At 48.4% G+C, this 21692-nt stretch overlaps 1 protein-coding gene and 1 pseudogene across 4 annotated transcripts in view; both read left to right on the plus strand.

The window, feature by feature from the left end:
- Positions 1 to 21692, plus strand: part of GTF3C1 (general transcription factor IIIC subunit 1) — a 2559884-nt gene that overhangs the window by 276167 nt on the left and 2262025 nt on the right. The gene's annotated exons all lie outside the window — the stretch shown is intronic.
- Positions 683 to 13730, plus strand: LOC144785238 (uncharacterized; annotated as a pseudogene).

Here is a 21692-nt window from a genome sequence, read left to right on the forward strand (position 1 = left end):
CAGGCCTCTCAATCACAGGAACAACACGATTCACTCTCTTTCTTGTCCAACCACGCAAGCAATTTACCAGCCTTGTCTCCCACATCATACAACCTGCCCTGCTGCTCCCTATACATCATTCTCGCCGCATCCGTCACAAGAGCTCTGTAGTCAGCCTGTTTCAGACCAAGGGAATGCAGCTTTGCACTGGAGACACAGAGTTCAAGGTCGTCTTCAAGTGCAGTTATCTTCGATTCCAATCGTACAAGTTCCACATTTGCAGCCCTCTTAGCGGCGGCAATCAATGACAGGGATTGCCCACGTACAACCGTCTTGAAAGCCTCCCACAATGAAACCGCAGAGGAAACAGACCCCACATTTTCGTCGAAATAGTGATCAATAGCTTTCACAAGTTCGGAGCGGGTTTTGGGGTTACGGAAGTACCAGGGATTAATAGGGGCAACTCTACCCTCACTGCCCGCCTCAACCTCATAACTAAGCCACAAGGGGGAGTGATCAGGAATACCCCTAGGGAGTTGACGAATCTCTCTAACTAATCCAATCTGGAGAGACTACCATGGGCCCCGGAGTGGAAAGTGTATTGTAGTTGTGTGGGGTGCAGTAGTCTCCAGCTGTCTACCAGCCCAAAGGTTTCGAGCAAGTCACTCAGCCACATTTGGGCCCTGGGCAAATCCCTAGGAGGATGACTAGCAGAAGTGCCGGAGACAACAGAATTAAAATCCCCAACCAGAATCAGAAGGCCCTCAGGAAGTTCCAATATAACCCTGCCGAGATCAGCGTAGGTCGAGGCTTATAAGCCCGGGGGGACATACACAGAGAGTATGGACAGTGTCTTCTCCTCCCATCTACCAGTGAGCGCCGCTTAGCGCCCTCTGTCATCAAGCTTTACTTCATCAATTTCGAAAGGGAGAGAGGACCGGATAAGAATGCCGCCCCCCTGGAACCGGAAGTAAACCCAGAGTGAGCCACCAGACGATATCTGCGCCTATTCATGGCCTGACATGCGTTACCTATTAGGTGCGTCTCCTGTAACAAGACAATATCGGGAGAATGACGCCTAAGGAACCGCAACACGATCCCTCGCTTTATCCTGTCACCCAACCCATTGACATTCCAGGATAGCAGTCTCAACTCGCCACCCCCCATCCCCAGGAAATAGGCAGAGCGACACCCACGCAAGACCCAATGACCAGAACAAAGAAGAGAAACAATACGATGCCTCGTGAATGAAGGGAAACACACACACAACCCCCCACGCCCCCCAACTTGAACCCATTACAACACCCCCCACCCTGCACCCCTGCGTACGACTCATGAGCCACCCCAACTTGCAGTGTGCCTGTCGCCCCATCATTAAACTAATCTACGCAAAGAACCCAGGAGGAGGAAGAGTCCCCATTCACCCCCCGCCACCCCCAGGCTAATCTAGGCTGAAAAACAAGAGGATCAATGTCCAAACTCAGCTGAAAAAGCAGAAAAGTTCAGACGCCAGGATCCACGGTGCAACCTTCACTCTGGCGCGCCCCCGTCGGCGCCACCGGGGTTCCCAGTACGATCGTCTCTCTTGGGCAGGGAGTCAAGCCAATCACTAACGTTGTCCGGGTGATCAAAGAAAAATGTGCGTTCCCCATATTCAATCCGAAGTCAGGTCGGAAACAGCATGGTGTACTTAAGGCCCAAGTCCCGCAACCGCCTCTTTACTCCCTGGAATCCCAGCCTTTGTCTCTGAACGAGCGGTGTAAAGTCAGGATAGAAGGACACAGAGGCATTTTCAAATTTCACAGGGCCCTTGTCCCGTGAGGCTTGAAGGACAGCATCGCGATCCCTAAAGTGAAATAATCTGGCAATAATAGGCCTCAGGGGTGCACCCGTTTTCGCCCTCCCGCCCGGAACTTGATGGGCGCGTTCAACAGCAAAGAATTTGCTAAGTCCGGCGGGAGCGAGATCATTCGTGACCAGATCCTCCACCAAAAGGTCGTCCGCGGGCATCTCGGGACTCTCAGGGACACCAATTAGGCGTACATTGTTGCGGCGGGCTCTGTTTTCATAATCCTCGAGGCGACGAGCCATAATGTCGTGTGAGGAACGCAGATTACCAATCTCAGTCTGAGCCTCCGTGACATCCGTAATAAGACTGGAAGTCTTCAAATCCAGTGACTTGACCCTCTCGTTGGTCTTTGCCAAATCCGCTCTAATCAGCGTGATGTCGACGGCCACCGTGTCGATCTTAGAGGCGAGGGCCTCGTACTGTTGTCCCATAGAGGCCTGCATGTTGGTAATGGCGCCCATGACGTCCTGCAAGGATATGTCCGAAGCCGCCGCAGATACAGTCTTAGGATCGTCCGAAGTGCGACCAGAACCGCCTGGGGACCCCTTTATCTGAGAGTAGTGGTCCATAATGTTAGTCTGGGTCTGACCCCCACGGAGATGTGTTTTGATCTTGCGCCTCTCGGGATCAGGTCTGGTGGCCATATTGGAGAAAGCTCACGACCTGGTAAAAATGGCCGGTCGTAGAGTGGCCAGACAGACAACAAAACCAGACCAAATTTGCAGAGACGCCAAGGAAGCTAGAGTCTGGGCACTCAGCAGGGACAACACAAAGCAGTGGAGAGACACCAGGCCAGCCGAAAGTCGATCAGGGCAACGCTTCCATCAATCCGAGCCGGGAGTAGAAAACAAAACAAAGTCAGGAGGGGGTTGACCGAAGGGGGACCCCCTCAGCCGTTGTTGTTCAACTACTCCCCGGCCAGCCAAGCAACTAAGCCCCCGGTCCGCTTTGGGGAGAGCTGCAAAAATTAGCAGCGATGTAAAAGTGGAACCCAGCGTCCGAATTCGATTTTTCAAAAAATATCAAGATCAGTGAGGGTATGCGAACAAAAGCCCGTCTTCAAAATCAGGATATCTGCGAAGGGCGGCGCGGGTCCGGGGAGCTCTGTGCTCACGCGACCATCTTGGATGCCCGCGAAGCTCCTCCCCCCAATTGGGTATGTTGATTGACTGTCCGTCGTCTGGTGATGAGTATTGTTTTGCTTTTTGCGGTGTTTATCGTTATTGGTTATAAATTCCGCAAATCCCTCAAGTGACCTTTGAAGGCCGATCTTGGTTGGACTCATCAGTACGACGTTGTCCACGAAAGATAGAAGGGTTAGAGGTAAGGTGCCTAATTTGGGTGGATGGGATGTAATCTTGTTGAGCCTTGGCGCGAGGTCTGCCGTAAAAAGATTGAAGCGATGGGGGGCCCAGTACACAGCCTTGCTTGAGCCCTTTGCTGGTTTTGATCTTTCTTGATAGCCGTGCTCCGTCCCCCAGTTTTTCTTCCATCCATGTGTTGGAGTATAGGAGCAGTATTCCTCTGAATGTTTTGTCCAGAATATTCCAGCTGCACAATTTCTCCCATAGAATATTTAGGTCTACACTGTCGAAGGCCGCCTTTAGGTCGATGAAACAGAGATGCAACTGCTGTTTCCTTCGTATATATTTGTCGGCTAACAGTGAGAGTGATAAGATGTTTGTCATTGTCCTGCTCCCTTTCCTGAAGCCTGTTTGATTTGGCAGGATTCTTTTTGTGCTATCGGACCAACTAATCAGATCTTCAAGAAGTAATGATGCATAATACTTCGCATCTACATCCAGGAGAGCTATCAGTCAGTAGTTTGCTGGAGATGTTCTGTCTCCTCCTTTGAAGAGAGGTGAAATTATTGAGCCTTGCCAGCTTGATGGAATTTGATTTTCACTCTCTACCTCATCAAATAGTTTATTTAATCTTCCACTCCTGAAATCCGGGTTAGATTAACAACTATTGACAGGATGCCGTTTGGGCCTGGAGCTCCACTGCCACGGCTCTTCCTAAGTATTCTTCTTATGTCTTCCTCCCTGAAGCCTGGGTGTCCAAGCAGGTCTGCTGTTGCATAGCTCTCCGTTGACTGTGCCTCTTCTAGATAGTACAATGTTGACCGTAGACCCATATCTGGGGGTTGAGCTGCACGGCATTATTCATTCGGGTATGCTACGTCTGTGCAGGGCGTTACAGGTCGTCCACAGGTTAGGGAGCTATTTGTTCTTTGTGTGGCCTTCTTGTTGTTAATTTGTTGTTCAAATCATGCCTTGGAGGGGTCTTGCGTTCTCTTCCCCCATTCTAGATATTTTGAAGGTGTTACGTCTGTAAATCTCTTTATTAATAGTACAAACCAGTCCGCTTCTTGGACGTTTGATGTTGTTGAGTTTGCAGGATGGTTTAGTCCATTGATGATTCTCCAAGATGCACTTGAGTTGGTGTTCTTTGCCGTGCAGCGTAGTTTTGCCCACAAATCATCCATCAGAGCTCGGTGATTTGCGCTATATAAAAAAAAAATTCCTGTACATTTACATGTACAGAGTTCTTTTGTATTCCCACATTGCCTTTTTATATTTTTTCTTGAGATTCTGTCTTTGGACCCCTTCTTTGGATGTCGTGGTTATCTTTTTTAGTGCTCTTGCATTTTTCCTTATTTCTAGTTTGAGTTTAACCAGACTTTTCGGAAGTGCGATATTGTGAGTTGAGGCCCGTGCTTTTTTATGAGAAGCGGACATGATTGTTGTTAACTCTTCCGTGAAGCTCTCCCATTTTTTATTCTGGTTACCTGTAGTTGTTTCACTTCCTATTTTTATTCCCTGAACTTTGACCTGAAGGTCTACAATATTGTCCGTTGTCCAATTCAATAGTTTCAGGTTAATTGAAAAGGAACTTTCCACGAATGTCTTAGTGTTATGATGTTTAATGCACTTTAGATTGAAGTAAATATGCTGGTATGAATGATCACTTTTTGATTTGAATTCAATTGAAAATGGCTGAACAAAGGGCAATAATGGAAGTGAAACTGCTGTATAGTCGAGTCTTGATGTTGTCGACCCTCCCATATGGGTATACTGTGGCAGCTTATCACCTGGAGTTCTCCCATTAAGGAACCGTAGGCCCAGATATTCCAAAGTTGTTACCAGATGTTGCCCCGCTGGATCATAGCGCTCTGTTTTGAGTTGGTATTGTGGTGTCACATTCCAGAATTCATAGTCTACAAATAGGTTTTTTTCTACTCCCAGCCTTTAAGGTGTTTTGAACAATGAGTGTGACAGTCCTGTTGATCCTATGCTGCGTTACCAAAGCACTCTTGATTGTTATATCATGTCTGTAACTGTTTAGTGAGTGCTTTAGCCCAAACTTATGGTGTCAACAAAAGAAGAAGCCTGAAGTAGTTAATTTTTACAATCTTGCTGCTAATTCTGTATTTGGTGTAGTCTGCCTAGGGAGCACTTCCGTTGTATTATATTAGGTGCCATGTTCTCAGTGGCAACAGCTGTCATGGACTGTGCGGCAGAGACCAAGGCAACCTCTAAACAAACTGCAGAAATAATCCATTCACAGACTAACACACTTGTAATTGTATTTATGTAGCGCTTACTACCCTTGATGAGTCGGCGAAGCTCCTTTTGGCGAGTATCATGCCTCTCCAGAACCCAAAAAGGATTAGTGTTTGATTAGTATAGGAAAATATGGATCAAATTGAGCTGGGGGCATGCAAATCTGTTAGTGGAATTGAAACGGATGATGGAGGGAAGAGTCTAGAAAGTTTTTATTGAGATATAGTACTGAGATGAGGTTTGGGATGAGTGACTGGAGAGATCGGGGAGGGAAGAATCTCTAGAAATGGATTATGGAGATCATAGTAAAATTAGGTTCGAGGCATATGGGCTGCAGATGGTACATTTATGAATAGATCGCCATCTGGTGTTGGGCTCGGATGATTGCACTTGTTTTTCTTCTGGAGAAGTCTTTGTCGTCACTAGATAGATGACTCCTCCTCTGGGTGCTATTGCGCATGGGCATCGTCTCCATCCTTAGATTGTTTTTTTCCGCCATCGGGTTCGGATGAGGATCGAAGCGCTCCGGATCGACTTCGATAAAGGTTATATTCGACGCGTAACCCCTTTCCAATTCGACGGTATTGTTATCGAACGCGACTACACTTCCATTTCGACGCGTTTCGACGTCAACAACAAGATTTGCAGCAACTACGTCGACGACACCAAGAAGACCATCTCGACGTAGTCCAGCCCGGAGTCCATGGAAAGGACTCCATTCAAAAAATGGCCAAAGTGTGGTGCTAAGTTCCCACACAAGGACCTACACGAGGTGTGCAACCTCTGCTTGTCCCCTGAACACGAATCCAGGGACTGTGAAGCCTGTGCAGCATTCTCCTCCAAGTTGACGATTAGAAACCGTCGTGCCCGAAGACACGAGGTATCGAGAATGCAGTCACAAGCAATCCCGGAGCTGTTCGAGGACCAGCACCCAGAAGAGGAGGAAGAAGAGGGCGACGAGGCGGGGTCAGAAGCGGACGAGTCCGACGTCTAGGAAATCGACGTTCAACAAACCGTGAGTGACGACGTCCCTTTACCAAAGAACAGACCCCGCACGGTGTCGACCCCGCCCTCGAGCCCGGTCAGATAACCGAAAAAAGTTTCAGACGCCCCGCCTTCGGGCCCGGCAACGAAACCGAAACACTCGGTCTCCCATCATGGTGGATCCGAAAAACGATCCACCTCGGCATCGACACCGAAGCTCCATACAAACGAAAGCTCGAAGTCGAAACAGTCCATGTCGACACCGAAGCATACTTCTACGTCGAAGGCAACCTCGACACCGAAAACATCCTCGACACCGAGAACATCGGATTCGAATAAAATTTCGGTGCCGAAGATACAAATGAACAGTCACAAGAAAAAACACCTTTCGGACCCAAAAACTTCGGTACCGACACAGGAGCATGGAACCGATCCTAAACAAAAGACTCTGTTTATCGATCCACAAACTGGCAAGGTAGTCACAGAGCTACCTAAAAAGAGGAAGAAGGAACAGTCGGACGACAAAACTCCTCCTAAGAAGAGAACAATGGGGACGAATACAACTCCTCCCCCTTCTCCACAACCTAGAAACACACCCTCTTCTCCTCTTCCTCACACTAGTCCAACTAAGCCTTTCACACGCCCATCTACACCTACAACAGATGTAGAAAGTGACACAGGAGAGGGAGAACATCCTAGGGATGATGAAGACACAATCCCAGAGGATGCAGACCCATGGGAAGAGTACAATGTAGGGTCAGATAACGATAACGACCCTGAATTGTATCCCTCAAAACCCTCACCACCTGATGATAATACTGGGTTTGCGCAACTAATTAATAGAGCAGCAAAATACCACAAGGTAGAACTACATGCAGAACCTCAAATAGAGGATTTCCTGTTAGAAACACTACCTGCTGCACAAAGAACATCAGGAACACTACCAATGCTTAAGGGCCTACTTAGTCACACATCAGAAATATTCTAAGACCCGGTGAGGACTAGAATATTAAACCCAAGAATTGATAAAAAATATAAGGCAGCTCCAAAAGACCCAATATTTATCAAGGGACAAATTCCTCTAGACTCACTAGTGGTCACAAACGCTCGTAAGAGAGCAAACTCTTTATCTACAGGAGAAGCTCCACCTCCTGACAGAGTCTAAGCTAATAGATGCCTCTGGCAAGAGGGTAGCATCCCAAGCGGCAAACAGCTGGCGCATAGCTAATACGCAAGCACTACTTGCAAGGTATGACAGAGCTCATTATGATGAATTAGAAAAACTCATCACGCATCTCCCTAAAGAAGATCAAAAGAGGGCGGATCAACTGATACAGGAAGGAAAGATAATTACTAACACTTCCATTAAGTGCGCCTTAGACGCAGCAGACACTGCAGCAAGATCCATAAACACAAGCATCATGCTAAGGAGACATGCATGGCTCAGAGTTTCAGGGTTCAAACAAGAGGTACAAACATCACTATTGAACCAACCTTTTGATCAGAAGACACTTTTCGGATCAGGGACAGATGAGGCCTTAGAAAAGATGAAAAAGGATACGGAAACGGCTAAATCAATGGGAGCATTGCAACAGCCGACCCAAAGAGGTTCCTTTCGTAGGTCCACCTATAGAGGAGGATCCAAAAATACAGGTACAAGCCAGCAACAAACCTCTTTTACACCGACATCACCCAGAGGTAATTCTAGAGGCAGTTACAGAGGTAACAACAACAAGGGTAGGGGTCGCGGAAACAACAACAACCGCAACTCTCCAACCCCAAAACAGTGACTCCATACTCCCCCCAGACCACATAACACCGGTCGGGGGACGCCTATCACAGTTCCTACCTGTCTGGGAAAACATCATATCAGACAGGTGGGTGAGACAAATTATCCAACATGGTTATTGCCTAGAACTCACAGCTACCCCACCAAACATCCCCCCCCAAACAGCGTCCAATGAAACAAGATCACCTGACACTGTTAAAACAAGAAGTACTATCACTGCTAGAAAAGCATGCCATAGAGAAGGTTCCACAGCACCAACAAGGAACAGGAGTATACTCCCTATACTTCCTAATTCCCAAAAAGGACGGGTCTCTAAGGCCAATACTAGACCTAAGACCTCTCAACGCATACATAAATTCGGAACATTTCCACATGGTCACGCTCCAACAAGTACTTCCTTTACTGAAGAAAGGGGACTTTCTTTCTACACTGGATCTAAAAGACGCCCACTTTCATATCCCTATTCACAAAGCCCACAGGAAATACCTCAGGTTTGTGGTAGAAGGACAACATTATCAGTTCAAAGTCCTTCCGTTTGGTGTCACAACGGCACCAAGGGTGTTCACAAAATGCCTAGCAGTGGTTGCAGCTCACCTAAGAAGACAACAAATACATGTCTTCCCCATCTTGGACGACTGACTAATAAAGGCCAAGTCACAAGAGGAATGTCTTCAGAACACACAAAAAACAATTCAGCTGCTGCATCAGCTAGGGTTCACTGTGAACGACACAGTCACACCTGCAACCAAGCAAGGTTCAACAATATCTGGGGGCTACTATAGACACAGAAAAAGCCAAAGTATACCCCAATCCAGTCAGGATCCAAACAATGCTTACAATCATTCAAAGATTCCAGCCACAACACTCACTAACAGCAAGAGTGTTCATGCAGCTATTAGGGATGATGTCATCCTGCATACTGCTAATACCATATGCCAAACTACAAATGCGTCCGCTGCAAGAATGTTTAGCGACACAGTGGAATCAGGCTCAAGGACAGATTACAGATCTGGTGTTGGTAGACGACCGCACACACCGCTCTCTGAAGTGGTGGAACACAACAAACATTGCCAAGGGACGGTCGTTCCTAGAACCAATTCCACAGGTGATAATAACAGCGGATGCATCGCTCACTGGATGGGGAGCGCATATGGAAAAGTATACAGTACAGGGAAGATGGAGTGTGCAGGAAAAAAGACTGCACATCAATCATCTAGAACTACTGGCAGTGTTTCTAGCATTGAAAGCCTTTCAAATACATGTTATCAACAAAGCAGTCCTGATCAGAACAGACAACATGACAGCAATGTATTATATTCAAAAACAGGGGGGGACGCACTCTCTCCAACTATCCAAACTAGCGCAGGAAATCTGGAGATGGGCCATTCCTCAAAACATCTATCTATTAGCCGAACACCTACCAGGAGTTCAAAATCAGATAGCAGACATCTTAAGCAGACAGTCAGAACAAATACACGAATGGGAACTGCACCACCAAATACTGCAGCCATTCTTCCAAAGATGGGGACAACCAGAGATAGATCTCTTTGCCACTCATCAGAACGCAAAATGCCAAAGCTTCGCATCCAGGTACCCACACCACCTGTCGCAGGGCAATGCGTTATGGATAAATTGGTCCAACAAATTTGCATACGCCTTTCCCCCTCTCCCACTAATCCCATTAGTGGTCCGAAAGCTGCAACAACACCCAATGACCATGATACTAGTAGCACCTACGTGGGCAAGACAACCGTGGTTCACCACGCTCCTGCAACTCTCACAGGTGCCACACCAAAAGCTAAGAATTTCACCCATGCACCTTACACAGAACCATGGAGAAATAATGCACCCAGATCCCAAACAACTAAACCTAGCGATCTGGCTCCTGAAATCCTAGAATTTGGATACTTAGATCTACCCCCAAATTGTATGGAGATCATTAAGCAAGCGCGACGTCCCACCACTAGAGCATGCTACGCAGTTAAGTGGAAGAGGTTTGCTGTACACTGTACCAGTAATAACATCAACCCTCTGGACGTATCAACCAAAGAGATTATTTGCTACTTACTACACTTACAGCAATGTAATCCCGCGTACACATCTATCAGAGTACATCTAGCAGCTATAGCAGCGTACCTACAAAACAGGCAACACCTATCCCTGTTTAGAGTGCCAGCAATCAAAGCCTTCATGGAAGGCCTCAAAAGAGTCATTCCACCAAGATTACCACCTGCCCCGGTCTGGAACCTCAACATAGTACTCACCAGACTAATGGGACCACCATTCGAACCTATGCATAGGTGCGAAATACAATTCCTTACATGGAAGGTGGCATTCCTTATAGCCATTACCTCCCTCAGGAGAGTAAGCGAATTACAGGCATTGACAATACAAGAACCATTCTTACAGTTACACCAGAATAAGGTGGTTCTTAGAACAAACCCAAAGTTCTTGCCTAAAGTGATTTCAGCATTCCATATCAATCAACCAGTGGAACTACCAGTCTTTTTCCCAAAACCACAGACGGTAGCAGAAAGGGCCTTACACACATTAGATGTAAAAAGGGCAATATTGTACTACATAGAAAGGACACAAACTTTCAGGAAAACTAAACAGCTGTTTGTAGCGTTTTCCCCAACACATAAGGGCAATCCTATCTCTAAAGCGGGCATCGCCAGATGGATTGTAAGATGTATACAAATATGTTACATAAAAGCAAAGAGAACATTAACTGTTCCTCCTAGAGCTCATTCTACACGTAAACTAGGAGCATCTATGGCATTCTTAGGAAACATTCCCCTAGATGACATATGCAGAGCAGCAACTTGGTCTACACCACATACCTTTACAAAACACTACTGTGTTGATGTACAGGCTACACAACAAGCCAGAGTGGGCCAAGCTGTATTAAAAACTTTATTCCAAACAGTTGCGACAGACACGGGTGACCACCGCTAGGGAGGTAACTGCTGTATAATCTATTCATAAATGTACCATCTGCAGCCCATATGCCTCGAACGGAATATGCTACTTACCAGTATGCATCTGTTCTTGGCATAGAGGGCTGCAGAGTGGTACATGCCCTCCCTGCCTCCCCGGAAACCTGTGTCTGTCCCAACATTATCTTATTTAGATACACTTACATGGGCATCTCTTTCTGTATTCCATTACACTACTCCATCTAACCCTACTATGGCAAAACAATCTAAGGATGGAGCCGATGCCCATGCGCAATAGCACCCAGAGGAGGAGTCATCTATCTAGTGACGACAAAGACTTCTCCAGAAGAAAAACAAGTGCAATCATCCGAGCCCAACACCAGATGGCGATCTATTCATAAATGTACCACTCTGCAGCCCTCTATGCCAAGAACAGATGCATACTGGTAAGTAGCATATTCCTTTTGGGATTAGTCAAAGGAGGGAACTATGAAGGAAGAATTTAGAAAGGGTTGTTTGGGAGATCATAGTATAAGGAGGTTTGGGGTTTCGTAAGGAGGGATAGGGGAGGGAATAGTCTAGAAAGGGTTATTTTGGAGATCATAGTAGAATTCGATTTTGGATGAGTCAGTGGGGTGAGAGGATATATCGAGAGGTATAGGGTGAAACCTAGGGTAGTGCATTGGAGTCAAATGTATTTTTACAGTAGGAGTAATGTAATGAATGTATAGATACATAAGTATATAGAGGGTACACATGTATAAGGAAGATAATGTAGCGATTTCAAGCAGCAAATACCATCGCAGGGCAGGGCATTGTAATAACTGTTGCACTGCATCTCCCAGAACGCCCTGGGCTCTAGCGGTCCGGAACTCGCAATCAGGTGCTGGTATTTAAGCACCTCCCAGGAAGGGCTGGGTGCTTGTCAATCCTTCCCGATTCCTTGACTGAGCCTGTTCTTCGAGTGAACGCCGAGACCTGGTTTCTGCGGACGCTTTCCTTCCCGCTTCCAGAGGACAACGCTTCTGGTTTCTGCGGACGCTTTCCTTCCCCCTTCCAGAGGACAACGCTGCTGGTTTCCGCAGACGCTTTCCTTCCCGCTTCCAGAGGACAACGCTGCTGGTTTCCGCGGACGCTTTCCTTCCCGCTTCCTGAGGTAGGATCTAGAGTGATAGCGCGGCCGTGCTATCGAAACTGCTCTTTTCTTTTACAGCGTTTATTTGCTCTTCTTGTACTTGAAGCCTTTTTTCTTGCATAAGATATCCACCGCTTGGCAAGCAGACATTGCCTTTCCCTGTGGTGACTGTACTGCACCTCATTCCCAGGAAGCCTTGCAAAACGCACATAAACGTTGCCTTCCTTTCTTTTGGTAACTGTGAATTAACAGCAGAAGGATCGTGTGGGGTATTTGTACAACGGATCGTATTACCGCTGAGGCGGTTCTGGACTCTAACATTGCAGGGCATCTCGTGAGTATTTCTCGAATTACTCTTATATGTAACTGTACCGGTCAGCCTACAGTCCTGGTAAACAAGCTTTCCTTTTGTCTTCATAGCTGCGCTGTGCCGAGAAGAATCTGATGCATTAGACCAGACCTAGACGGGTGCCCTCTCAGCAGTGTATTTTCTTATTTTGTCCCCTTCCCTTTTCCCCGGAGTGCGACCTGTCCTGAGTGTGTTTCTCACATTGGGGGAGTTGGCGCTTGCGGGAACTGGGAGGCCTCTCTTCAAGCTGTGGTCCCCGCTGGCTAGAAAGAAGGTTAGTGGCATGTGCGTTACTCTTTTGGGCTACTAACCGTCTGCTAATCCGTGACAGATTGACAAGCCCAAATTAGACGCCTAGCCTGGACCATGGACACCGGTGCGGTATTAGCCTCACTGCTTGAGAGCTTTAACGCACTACAGCAGGAAGTGCATGCATCTAGGTTAGAAAACCAAGAGCTGAAAAAAGACATGAATACCATGCACAGAGAAGTCGCAGGCATAGTGCGCAAAGGCCCAGGAGCGGGGTCGTATATTAGGGAGGCTACGCTTCCTCCACCAGGACAAACAGCACCCTTTCCCTCATCCTCGATTGCATCAGGGGGTGGGTTCTTTACCTCTACTACCGTCCCCCCGACCTCCACTGATCATACGCCAACAGTACATGTGATACAAAATACAGGTATACCTCTGGTCCCTCCAGAACGGTTCTTTGGCGATCCCGAGAAATTTGAAACATTTCTGAATCAGTGTAGACTCCACTTTCTTTGTAAACCCGCTGTGTTCCAAGATGAAGCTGCGAAAACCGCTTTCATGATGTCGTACATGGGTGGGAACGCTGCAAGCTGGACGATACCCCTGATGGAAAGGAACGATCCTGTGCATCACCAGTTCACCAACTTCTGCTCCGCAATGAGGAAACTGTTTGACCGCAAGTCACACATGATGGCCCTGGATAGGGAACTCCTTACTCTGCGCCAAGGGTCACAGGACCTATTATCCTACATAACGTCCTTCAACCGCCTCATGGTTGAAACGGATTGGCCTCAGGAAAAGAGAACCACTTTGTTTTACCAAGGCCTGAGAGGCGAACTGAAAGATGTTCTTTCCCAAGTAGTCCAGCTACCGGCGACCTGCGAGTAGATGATCGACCTCACGGTACAATTGGACCATTGTTTACTGGAAATACAAGGGGATCGGAATAGGGGAGAGGTACGAGGATGGTACCCAAGACCAAAACCCCTTGCTGAGGAAACCCCCAAACCCGCAGACGGGACCGAACCAATGCAAATTCGTGGAATCAGGGGTCCCCTTACAATGGAAGAACGTGATCGAAGAAGGAAGATGAAGCTTTGTTTATATTGCGGCAAGGGCGGTCACTTCATAAGAGAGTGTAAGGCCAGGGCCCAACAACCGGAGAGAAACCCGGATCCACGAAAACCCGCTGTTCTGGGAACAAAAGAGACGTCGGAAAACTGAAGAGTCCGAACCAGAAGGAGATCACTGGGTTGGGCGAAAGACAGACATCGATCTCCTCACTACTAGCCAATACGTTAATGCCGGCTGTGGCTCATATCAACATGACGGTGTCTTTGTGGGTTTCTGCGGAAACTGCCACCCAAGTGGATGCCCTGTTGGATTCTGGAGCCACAGGAAACTACATGGATATTGAATATGCATCCTCCTTGGGGGTCGCATGGGAGAAAAAGGAAGAACCAGAGAATGCGAAGGCAGTGGATGGTTCCGCTTTAACTTCAGGACCAGTAGTAAAGCATACCCTGCCTCTTCGCATGCAAAACGGAGTGGAACACTCCGAGTACATCCAGTTTGACTTGATAGCGGCTCCTCAGTTCCGCCTAATCCTAGGTATGCCCTGGCTCACCTTACATGACCCTGCTGTGAGCTGGACAGCTCGCACCGTGTCCTTGAACTCTGCCTATTGTAAGGAACATTGCAGTCTTCCTCTCCCCTGAAGCAGAAGAAGAAACCACCTGTGCACACTACTTGGCCGCGTCATGTGCAACAGAACGTACTTGTAGCGCTACCACCCTGCCAGACGACTATACGGAGTTCCAGTCTCTCTTCAATAAACAGAAAGCCACTCACTTACCCCCTCACTGGGTCTATGATTGCTGCATAGAGCTCCTTCCGGGTGCGGCCATTCCCTGCAGTCGAGTCTATGCCCTCACCAAAAAAGAAAATCTGTATTTGAAGACCTATCTAGACTAGAATATGGCCTCTGGTTTTATCCGACATTCCACGTCTCCTGCTTCCTAGCCCTTATTTTTTATTCAGAAGGATTGTGCCGAGTTAAGAATGTGTATCGATTACAGGGCCCTAAACAACATCACGGTCAAGAATCGATATCCCCTTCCTTTAATCTCGGTCTTGATGGACCAATTAAAAGGGGCTCACTACTTTACGAAGTTGGACCTACGGGGGCCTACCATTTAGTCAGAGTCAAACATGGAGACGAATGGAAGACAGCCTTCCGGACCAAGTTCGGCCTTTTCGAGTACAGGGTAATGCCGTTCGGGCTCTGCAACGCCCCGGCAGCCTTCCACTATTTTATGGACGAAGTGCTAAGAGGCTTGCTAGATACCATCTGCATGGTTTATATCGACGATATCCTCGTCTACTCTCGTACTCTTCAGGAACACGTGGAACACGTCAGAAGTACTGGGTCGACTACAGCAACACGACTTATACGCCAAATTAGAACAAGCATTGGAAATGCAATAGGTCTCGCAGCATTAGAGTTAGTGCATTTAGAATTGTTTATGGGTTTTTTGTTGTAAATCTTTTGCATTTTTATTTTTTTTTGCCAATGCTAAAGAATTACAAATCAAAAAAGCAATAAACAATTGTAAAAGCTGTAACTAAAAATCCTACGAGACCTATTGCACTGTGTGAGGGTGAGGTGTTGAGGGTGAGTGAGGGTGGGGATGAGTGAGGAGTTGAGTGTGAGTGAGGTGTTGAGGGTGAGTGAGGTGTTGAGGGTGAGTGAGAGTGAGAGTGAGTGAGGGTGAGGGTGAGGGAGGGTTATTGCGAGTTAGGATGAGGGGTTGAGGGTGGGTGATGGTGAGGGTGAGGTGTTGAGGGTGAGTGAGGATGAGTGAGGGTGAATGAGGAGTTGAGGGTGAGTGAGGGTGAGTGAGGGTGAGTGAGGGTGAGTGAGGGTGAGTGAGGGTGAGTGAGGGTGACTGAGTGTGAGTGAGGGTGAGTGAGGGTGAGTGAGGGTGAGTGAGGGTGAGTGAGGGTGAGTGAGAGTGAGTGAGGGTGAGGTGTTGAGGGTGAGTTGTTGAGGTTGAGGTTTTGAAGGTGAGGTGTTGAGGGTGAGGTGTTGAGGGTGAGGTGTTGAGGGTGAGGTGTTGAGGGTGATTGAGTGTGAGTTAGTGAGGGTGAGGTGTTGAGTGTTAGTGATGGTGAGGTGTTGAGGGTGAGTGAGGGTGAGTGAGGGGGAGGGGGAGGCGTTGAGGATGAGTGACGTGTTTAGGGTGAAGTGTTGAGGGTGTGGGTGAGGAATTGAGGGTGAGGGAGGGTGAGTGTGGGTGAATTGTTGAGGGTGAGTGATTGAGGGTGAGGTGTTGAGGCTGATGTTTTGTGGGTGAGTGAGGGTGAGATGTTGATGGTGAGTGAAGGTGAGGTGTTGGGTGAGGCGTTGAGGGTCATTGAAGTTGAGGGTGGTTGAGTGAGGATGAGTGAGAATGAGGGTGAGTGAGGAGTTGAGGGTGAGTGAGGGTGAGGTGTTGAGGGTGAGTGAGGGTGAGTGAGTGTGTGATGTTGAGGGTGATTGAGGATGAGTGAGAGTGAGGGTGAGTGAGGATTTGAGGGTGAGGCGTTGAGGGTGAGGTGTTGCTGGTGAGTGAGGGTGAGAGTGATTGAGTGTGAGTGAGTGTCAGTGGGTGAGTGGCGTTGCGTGGGTGAGTGGCGTTGCGTGGCTGAGTGGCGTTGCGTGGCTGAGTGGCGTTGCGTGGGTGAGTGGCGTTGCGTGGCTGAGTGGCGTTGCGTGGCTGAGTGGCGTTGCGTGGCTGAGTGGCGTTGCGTGGGTGAGTGGCGTTGCGTGTGAGTGGCGTTGCGTGTGTGAGTGGCGTTGCGTGGGTGAGTGGCGTTGCGTGGCTGAGTGGCGTTGCGTGGCTGAGTGGCGTTGCGTGGCTGAGTGGCGTTGCGTGGCTGAGTGGCGTTGCGTGGGTGAGTGGCGTTGTGTGGGTGAGTGGCGTTGCGTGGGTGAGTGGCGTTGCGTGGGTGAGTGGCGTTGCGTGGGTGAGTGGCGTTGCGTGCCAGAGTGGCGTTGCGTGCCAGAGTGGCGTTGCGTGCCAGAGTGGCGTTGCGTGGGTGAGTGGCGTTGCGTGGGTGAGTGGCGTTGCGTGTGAGTGGCGTTGCGTGTGAGTGGCGTTGCGTGGCTGAGTGGCGTTGCGTGGCTGAGTGGCGTTGCGTGGCTGAGTGGCGTTGCGTGGCAGAGTGGCAGTGCGTGGCTGAGTGGCGTTGCATGTGTGCGTGGCGTTGCGTGTGTGAGTGGCGTGTGTGAGTGGCGTTGCGTGGCTGAGTGGCGTTGCGTGGGTGAGTGGCGTTGCGTGGGTGAGTGGCGTTGCGTGAGTGAGTGGCGTTGCGTGGGTGAGTGGCGTTGCGTGGGTGAGTGGCGTTGCGTGGCTGAGTGGCGTTGCGTGGCTGAGTGGCGTTGCGTGGCTGAGTGGCGTTGCGTGGGTGAGTGGCGTTGCGTGGGTGAGTGGCGTTGCGTGGGTGAGTGGCGTTGCGTGGGTGAGTGGCGTTGCGTGGGTGAGTGGCGTTGCGTGGGTGAGTGGCGTTGCGTGGCTGAGTGGCGTTGCGTGGGTGAGTGGCGTTGCGTGGGTGAGTGGCGTTGCGTGGGTGAGTGGCGTTGCGTGGGTGAGTGGCGTTGCATGGGTGAGTGGCGTTGCGTGGCTGAGTGGCGTTGCGTGGCTGAGTGGCGTTGCGTGGCTGAGTGGCGTTGCGTGGCTGAGTGGCGTTGCGTGGCAGAGTGGCAGTGAGTGGCTGAGTGGCGTTGCATGTGTGCGTGGCGTTGCGTGTGTGAGTGGCGTGCATGAGTGGCGTTGCGTGGGTGAGTGGCGTTGCGTGGGTGAGTGGCGTTGCGTGGCTGAGTGGCGTTGCGTGGGTGAGTGGCGTTGCGTGGCTGAGTGGCGTTGCGTGGCTGAGTGGCGTTGCGTGCGTGAGTGGCGTTGCGTGCCTGAGTGGCGTTGCGTGGTTGTTTTAGCGTTACTGAGCGTGTGTGAAAGAGTGTGATAGTTTTGTTGTGTGAGGGTGATGTTAAGAGTGTGTGTATATGTTAATAATAATTAAGTAATGTGTTGTTTGTAACTAAAGGTGTCCCCTTTGTATTACTTCAGTCTTATGTGTATATTAGTATGTAATTTTAAATGTGTATGTATTGTACTAACTATGTGTATGTTTTGTAACATGTTTGTGTAGTCTCGTTTTTATTTTTTTTTTAAAATGGCCGACGTATAGCGTCACGTCGACGTCTGCTATGTTTAGCGGTCTAGTTTATTTTTGAGTTGTGTGTGTTTTTTGTTTACGTATTTTTCTAGCCAATCGGAGCGCGACGTTTTTGACGTAGCGTTCCGATTTGCATACGTCAACCGTTGAATTCCCCATTGATCGAGAATGTTGGTGTGCGGAAGGCGTGTTCTTGTCCCGGTGGTGTTGCTGCGTCGTTTGACAGGTAAGAATGTATTCCTAAGTTTATTTTAATGTAATGTAATGTAGTATATATACTATGTAAAATTTAAATACTTGCTAAATTTATTTAATTCACTCGTAATATTTGTAAATGTTTGTAATGTAACATAAAGTAGTGTTTTTTATTGGCGATGTGTAATGCATATGTTTTGTTAAACTGTAATGTAATGTATTAATGTCCTTTTTTTGGTAATTTGACATACAAAAGGGGTTTGTTTCATTTCGAAGTGGTAAATGTGTTGTAATATATTGATGTAAGTTGTTTTTTTATTATTTTTTTGTGTGATGCTGAAGTAGTCGGATAATTTGTTATTGACGTACTTGAAGTATGAAATGAAACTTTGTGTCTTTGCTGACTGTAGTATTTTTAGCAATGTATGAACGACATGTACAGTGAACTAATGTATTTTTCGTTAGATTTTTGTGACTGACTCTTTCTATGTTCGTAATATGTTTTATTGTATTTGAACTAATTCCGTCTGGATAAATGCTATTGTGTTAAGCGTTTTTTTTTTTTGTGTAAATCTCGACTATTGTATTCAATGCGTCCCATTTTCCGGATGAATCGTTCTTGTATATTTCCCTCTGAAAAATTTGATTGTTTCTGAATTTTTGTTTATTTCGTCATATTTGCTTTATATTAGACGGAATTCCGTGAGAAGAAGTGCTATTGTTGTATGCGTCCGGTTTTTTGTGTAACTGTTGACTACTGTCTTTAAACCGTCCCATTCTCCGGATGAATAGTGTTTGTTTATTGCCCGGCGAAAAAGTTGCCTGTTTCACTTGTGTCTTTGTATCTCCTCGTCCTCGCTTCCTGCCACATATTTGTATTTGTTTCCTTTGTGTAATATTGTTGTAATATCGTACGAATTAAATTTACTTTTTGGCCCGAAGACTGATTAACATCCTTGCATCCTTTTAGGTCAATGATGTTAAGTTTTTTTTGTGTCTAACGTATCTGATGCTATACTCCGTCGACCCCCTTGTTTTCCGTCCTGAAATTTCTTTATGTGTAAGAAAATGGCCTAACATTCCTCAAATTGCAGAGTGGGTGAATGCTGCAGAGTGGGTGAATGCTGCAGAGTGGGTGAATGCTGCAGAGTGGGTGAATGCTGCAGAGTGGGTGAATGCTGCAGAGTGGGTGAATGCTGCAGAGTGGGTGAATGCTGCAGAGTGGGTGAATGCTGCAGAGTGGGTGAATGCTGCAGAGTGGGTGAATGCTGCAGAGTGGGTGAATGCTGCAGAGTGGGTGAATGCTGCAGAGTGGGTGAATGCTGCAGAGTGGGTGAATGCTGCAGAGTGGGTGAATGCTGCAGAGTGGGTGAATGCTGCAGAGTGGGTGAATGCTGCAGAGTGGGTGAATGCTGCAGAGTGGGTGAATGCTGCAGAGTGGGTGAATGCTGCAGAGTGGGTGAATGCTGCAGAGTGGGTGAATGCTGCAGAGTGGGTGAATGCTGCAGAGTGGGTGAATGCTGCAGAGTGGGTGAATGCTGCAGAGTGGGTGAATGCTGCAGAGTGGGTGAATGCTGCAGAGTGGGTGAATGCTGCAGAGTGGGTGAATGCTGCAGAGTGGGTGAATGCTGCAGAGTGGGTGAATGCTGCAGAGTGGGTGAATGCTGCAGAGTGGGTGAATGCTGCAGAGTGGGTGAATGCTGCAGAGTGGGTGAATGCTGCAGAGTGGGTGAATGCTGCAGAGTGGGTGAATGCTGCAGAGTGGGTGAATGCTGCAGAGTGGGTGAATGCTGCAGAGTGGGTGAATGCTGCAGAGTGGGTGAATGCTGCAGAGTGGGTGAATGCTGCAGAGTGGGTGAATGCTGCAGAGTGGGTGAATGCTGCAGAGTGGGTGAATGCTGCAGAGTGGGTGAATGCTGCAGAGTGGGTGAATGCTGCAGAGTGGGTGAATGCTGCAGAGTGGGTGAATGCTGCAGAGTGGGTGAATGCTGCAGATTGGGTGAATGCTGCAGATTGGGTGAATGCTGCAGATTGGGTGAATGCTGCAGATTGGGTGAATGCTGCAGATTGGGTGAATGCTGCAGATTGGGTGAATGCTGTAGATTGGGTGAATGCTGTAGATTGGGTGAATGCTGTAGATTGGGTGAATGCTGGAGAGTGGGTGAATGATGGAGAGTGGGTGAATGATGCAGAGTGGGTGAATGATGCAGAGTTTCTGAAAGATGGATAGTGTGTGAATGATGGATAGAGTGTGAATGATGGAGAGGCAGAGTGCTGTTGCGTTTTTGAGTGTTAGTGTGTGTAACTGAGGGTGAGTCGTTGAGGGTGAGTGAGGGTGATGTTGAGTGAAGGTGAGGGTGAGGTGTTGAATGGTATTGAGGGTGAGGGTGAGGTGTTAAGGGTGAGTGAGTGTGACTTGTTGAGGAAGAGTGAGGGTGAGTGAGGTGTTAAGAGTGAGGTGTTAAGGATGAGATGTTGAGGGTGAGTGATGGTGATGTTGAGTGTAGATGAGGGTGATGTGTTGAGTGTGAGTGAGGGTGAGTGATGGTGAGGGTGAGTGAGGGTGTGGAATTGTGGGTGAGGTGATAAGGGTGAAGTTAGTGAGGGTGAGGTGTTGAGGGTGAGGGTCTGAGGGTATGCTGTGCTGTACCTGCTCCGTGTGTGAGGGAAGCTTGCACTGTTGCCGCCTGTGCTGTACCTGATGTATGTGTGATGAAAGCTTGCACTGCTGCTGTCGGTGCTGTACCTGTTCCATGTGTAAGGGAAGCTTGCACTGCTGTTGGCTGTGCTGTACCTGCTCCGTGTTTGAGTGAAGCTTGCATTGCCGTTGCCTGTGCAGTACCTGCTCCGTGTGTGATGGAAGCTTGCACTGCAGCTGCCTGTGCTGTACCTGATGTATGTGTGAGGGAAGCTTGCACTGCTGCTGTCGGTGCTGTACCTGTTCCATGTGTAAGGGAAGCTTGCACTGCTGTTGCCTGTGCTGTACCTGCTCCGTGTTTGAGTGAAGCTTGCATTGCCGTTGCCTGTGCTATACCTGCTCCGTGTGTGATGGAAGCTTGCACTGCAGCTGCCTGTGCTGTACCTGATGTATGTGTGAGGGAAGCTTGCACTGCTGCTGTCGGTGCTGTACCTGTTCCATGTGTAAGGGAAGCTTGCACTGCTGTTGCCTGTGCTGTACCTGCTCCGTGTTTGAGTGAAGCTTGCATTGCCGTTGCCTGTGCTATACCTGCTCCGTGTGTGATGGAAGCTTGCACTGCTGCTGTCGGTGCTGTACCTGTTGCATGTGTAAGGGAAGCTTGCACTGCTGCCGCCTGTGCTGTACCTGATCTATGTGTGAGGGAAGCTTGCACTGCTGCTGCCTGTGCTGTACCTGCTCTGTGTGTGAGGGAAGCTTGTACTGCTGCCGCCTGTGCTGTACCTGATCTATGTGTGAGGGAA

Source organism: Lissotriton helveticus, chromosome 10 (genome assembly GCF_964261635.1).
Source record: "Lissotriton helveticus chromosome 10, aLisHel1.1, whole genome shotgun sequence".
Classification (NCBI taxonomy): Eukaryota; Metazoa; Chordata; class Amphibia; order Caudata; family Salamandridae; genus Lissotriton; species Lissotriton helveticus.